The 5,441-nt window shown below is 35.3% G+C and overlaps 1 pseudogene; it reads left to right on the forward strand.

The window, feature by feature from the left end:
• Positions 1 to 3,501: 3,501 nt before the first annotated feature.
• Positions 3,502 to 5,094, forward strand: LOC137656028 (uncharacterized; annotated as a pseudogene).
• Positions 5,095 to 5,441: the final 347 nt, after the last annotated feature.

Raw genomic sequence — 5,441 nt, forward strand, 5'->3', positions numbered from 1 at the left:
AGAGAGAGAGAGAGAGAGAGAGAGAGAGAGAGAGAGAGTTACAAGGATTTTGGATATCTCAAAGACTGCGAAAAACTCAGAAGCAGATAGACCTAAAGGCTATCCAAACCTTCCAGACGTAGCTCACAAGGATGGTAAGGTTGCAGCGACCTAAGGAACCAACGAGCTTGAGTAGGACTCGAACCCCAGTCTTGCGATCACCAGTTAGGGACGTTACCACATTGGCCACCACCTCAAAACTCAGATTTTACCATCTAAAATTTGCCTTACTGATTTTTTTTCTTTTTTTTACTAATTCATCTACCTATAAGTCTGTTTAGTAGTTTATCAGCTGTTTATATAATGAATGTTAATCATAAGCTTTCCCAAGTTTATCAACTGTATGTTAATTATAGCTTTCCTTTCAAACTTACTCCAATGAAACTTACGATTTTTGCAACAGGTCATTACAATCTATTTTTCATAGCATTTCCTTACGGGAAATTGCTTCAGTGGTATATTGTTTTTTTTATTACTAACTAAGCTAATAATGATGATTAGACTTATCTACCAATATGAATTACCCTTAACAACTACCAATGTTTCATATCAACAGTATTTTGATCAGAATTCAGGGAAGTGTTTTTAATTACCAAGGGCTCCAACAGGGAAAAATAGCCCATTGAAGTAAGGAAAAAAGGAAATAAACTATATGAAAAGTTATAAACAACTGAAATAAGATATTCCAAATATCTCATCTTAAAGAATTAAACATCTCTAAACGATATTATGTTTTTATTGTAAAGAATTCTAAGTTCGAACTGAATTCAGTCTCCTTCGAATAAAGACAGAACTAATTGACGTTGGACATAACGAGAAAAAACTGGACACGTTACTTTGAATGGAGGAATATTTTTGGGACAGAAGCAAAGAAATTATCTTAATTGTATCATTTACATTAGTTCGTTGAGGCTTTATTCGTATTAGATTAGAATAACGGAACTGAAATACAGAATAATGTTCAGGGATGTTTAATTCTTTATGGGTGACATTGTTGGTCTAATGACAGTCCAGGCTCTTTGTACCTTCAGTCCTCGGGTGGAGAGGAGAGACATATATTATTCCATAAATAAAATATTAGAGCATTTTGCAAACAAAGTTTTATTATTTTTTGAAAAGTAAACATTATTTATGTACTATGAATAGAACCATCTTATTTTATAGGGTTTAAATATAAGAATTTTCCATAGTTGTTTATAATATTGAGAACTTAAAAAATATTTTTTATCACTCGTTAGCATGCTTGTCACTGGTAACGTAATCTTTTTCCTGTTTCGATATTATTTTTGGTGTATTAACACTATAAATTCGTATCTGTACTGTAGATGATGACTATTTCCCTTTTCACTATAGAGAATACTGGATTACGCTAATTCATCTCTTTTACATAAATGTCTGTGATAGGATTAGTATTGCTCTATCTGAATTCCATGGATCTTGATTGTAAAGATCCTGATTGGTGTTCGCCAGACTGGGGTTCGAGTCCCGCTCAAACTCATTAGTCGACTCCAGTGAAGTCCTAATCGTGATTGAATATACAGTTTAATAATCCTTACTTGTTGCCATATGAGTTGGAAGGCAAAGACCATTGTCTGAATAAATTTGTTTGCTTGTAATTATAGCTGTTGGATTTGATGGCAGTGGCGTCGCAAAGAGATGGGTTGGGCCCCAAATAAAGTTAGGGAGACATCCATTGTGGGGGTAGTTGGATGCCAAAACTAGTAATTTAGTGTAATTATATATATATATATATATATATATATATATATATATATATATATATATACATACATATATATATACATACATATATATACATATATATACATACATATATATACAGTATATATATACATATATATATTTATATATATATATATATATATATATATATATATATATATATATATATATATATGTATGTATTTATAAGTTCTTTAGAGAGTAAAGGGTTCTTCATTTTCTGGCTACACACATCGCTAAAATTTCACATTTCCCTTGCAATCTAAATGTACTTGAATTTAATGACTGGATGTGTTTGCAACAACTACTGAATATAATATATATGTATATATATATATATATATATATATATATATATATATATATATATATATATATATATATATATATATATATATACACGAGAGAGAGACTTTTCTGATGGCTATAAGTTTGCATAGTAAATGTCCATAAAATGAATAACCGTTTTAAAAAGATGTGTGAAACTCTTAATTTTACGAGTAATGCAACCAAATCTGGGATTTCAGTATTTATCAAGAACTCAATCTAAGGAATCAGGGTCAGTCTCATCCTGCCAGGGAACTCTAGATCAATCAACCAGTGATGTATGGAAGTTCAGCCAGTAGAAAAATTCTCTGGTATGTCCACAACTTACAAAAATATGCTGTACAGATATTAATTGTAATTTCCTTACCAGTAAAGTAGATGATCTTTTATCCCTTCTTTACGGGAAGATGACTTCCCAACCATATTGTTTAAGAAGAAATATATTGATGATTAGCTCACCGAAAGTTTAACTGGGCTCCATAACCATCTCGGCCCATTCAATGTAACCAACTCGGCCCATCGCCTGTGCCAAGTCGGCCCATTTGTGATAGCCAACTCGGCCCATTTTTGACAGGTCAGATCAGATCAAATGAAGTCTTCCAGTACAGCTTTTGCAACAGCACACGCACAACAATATCACGCAATGATAGGTGTAAAGGTTTTATTATTCATTTCCAAACATTATTTAATGGCTATAATAACAACTGCATTTAGAAACAATTATTGGACAACTCGTTTCCCTAAACATTATAAATCCTTTGGTTGTTATAATTGTTTGAAAAGAAAGAAATACTGAGAGAGAGGGGACCGGATGGAGGGATATACACACGCACACGTACATACATACAGAGAGAGAGAGAGAGAGAGAGAGAGAGAGAGAGAGAGAGAGAGAGAGAGAGAGAGAGGCTGATTAGGAACCTTCTTTATACAAGCACTTAAGTGTCTCTTAAGTGCCTCATTGTAATAGTTGTTTCGTATAGTTGTTTGGCTGACCAGTGCTTGATATGCCGTGAAACTGTCCGTCCCCGTCAGGTAAGAAGATTTACCTTCAAAGTAAATAAATAGTACTCCAATGACATATATTTTAATTTGTATAGAATTTTGGGTACTAAGGCCATTCAGCGCTGAAATAGAAATTGACAGTAAAAGGTTTGAAAGACGTAACAGGAGGAAAACCTCGCAGTTGCACTCTGAGACAATTGTTAGGTGTTTGTGGACAGTAAGAAGGAAATGTCATATATTAACTTTGTACTCACAATGTCATGTGTAACGTGTTCTTTACATATGACAGGAAGCACTGCAATGTGATGGATGTAGCTACTGGCAGCCTCGGACCTGTGGAAGTGGGATCACCCGGGAGCAATACAGGGCTGCTGTTAAAGAAGGTTATATTGACTGGATGTGTCACATGTGTATTCAAGAAAATCAGAGTCCGGGGGAAACTTGTGTAGTTTCGAGCGCAAACACGGAATATTTTGAGGATGCAGTGGCAATGAGTAATGTGAATACCGAGAGTCTAGATTCATTTGAAGGTGGAGTGTCAAATATCAGTGGTGCTTCTTCAATTGAGGATCCTACGCCAATGGTAATGTCTCCCTCAAGGGAGACAGTAACATATGAAAAGATTGAATCATCTTCACAAAGAGGAAATTCCAAACTTATTGACAGCACCGGCTACTCTTACACACTAAAAAGAAAAAAATAACGTGAGTATTCATTGGCGGTGTGTGGTTAGAAACAAAAAAATCTCATGCATGGCGGCAGTAAAAGAAGTGGGTAACACTTTTATTAGAGGGCATGCTGAACACTGCCATCCACCTGAGACCAGCTGTGCTGTAAAAAGTAAGGTGTGTACACTCGTGAAGCAAAAGGCAATGGAAGACGTCTTTCGGCCTGCTTCTGATATTGTTGACGAGGTACTTCGGGAGCAAGTAAATCCTACCATTCCTGTTTCATGTCTATCGGCTCCATTTAATCTTGCTAGGCAGGGAAATCGACCACGAGAACCGCAAGACCTCGATTTCGAAATTAGCGATGCCCACATTCCTGAACACTTTTTGCAACGGGACATTACTGTCGGAGAAAGACGGCATTTGATATTTGCCACAGATGATCAACTTAAGTTACTATCTAAAGCGAAGCAGTGGTATGCTGATGCTACTTTTAAAATAGTACGCAAACCATTTACACAACTGTTCAGCATCCATGCATTTGTGAAATATGATGGGCAATTGAAGCAAGTTCCCCTTTTGTTTGCGCTTATGTCAGGAAAAAGGCGCAGAGACTACAAAAAAGTTCTTTGTGAAATAAGAGAACTGATAGGTGGGCATGCCCTTAAAGTTGAAGAAGTTTTAATTGACTTTGGAGGCAGTGTATGGCGTGCTATTCCCGACATTTTACCAAATGTTACGATCCATGGTTGTGCTTTCCACTGGGGCCAGGCTGTATGGAGGAAAGTGCAAGAATTAGGCCTTCAAAGTTCTTACACAAACGACGTCGGCACTTACAAGTTTTTAAGGCAGTTGTTGTCGCTCCCATATATGCCACAGGAACATATAGAAGAGCTTTTTATCAGGTTTTATAGGAAAGCTGCAGGGGTGAATGAACTCATAAGCCTTTTAAATTACGTGAAAAACACGTGGATCAATTCTGCAATATGGCCTCCACACACGTGGTGCGTCTTCGGTCGGAGCATCAGAACAAATAATGATGTTGAGGGATGGCATAACAGAATAAACTTAAAGGCAAGGAAAGGAAACTTAAATTTTTATTTACTTTTAAAGCTCCTACATGATGAGGCAAACACAGTTAATTTACAGGTGCGGCTGCTGTCAGGAGGGAAGGTTTTGAGAAAGCAGCAACATGAATATAATAAACATCACGGCCAACTTGTAAAACTATGGGACGAATATAATAATAATGAAAGATCGGCCAGACAGTTACTGAAGGCAGTTTTTTCATCATATTGCTGTCTATGTTTCGTAATATGTACATTATTATTTTTAGAAGCGTTTAGCAATGTGCTTTACTTTTTATTTTTATATTATTTAACAAAGAATACTCTTTCTATTTTCAAACTGTTTTTACTTACCTCAGAGATTTATTTAGCAATGTGTTTTACTTTTTATCATTCTATTATTTATAAAGACTACTCTTTCTATTTTCAAACTGTTTTTACTTACCTCGGAGATTTATTTACAAAGTTACTTGGAAAGAGATAAACGAGACTTTTCTCAGGTCTGATCTCGAAATAGAACAAAACATAAAAAAAGAAAATAACACACAATATAATGATATAAAATAGCTTTAATAAGATAAATTTGGATGTGGGC

Source organism: Palaemon carinicauda, chromosome 17 (assembly GCF_036898095.1).
Source record: "Palaemon carinicauda isolate YSFRI2023 chromosome 17, ASM3689809v2, whole genome shotgun sequence".
Taxonomy (NCBI): domain Eukaryota; kingdom Metazoa; phylum Arthropoda; class Malacostraca; order Decapoda; family Palaemonidae; genus Palaemon; species Palaemon carinicauda.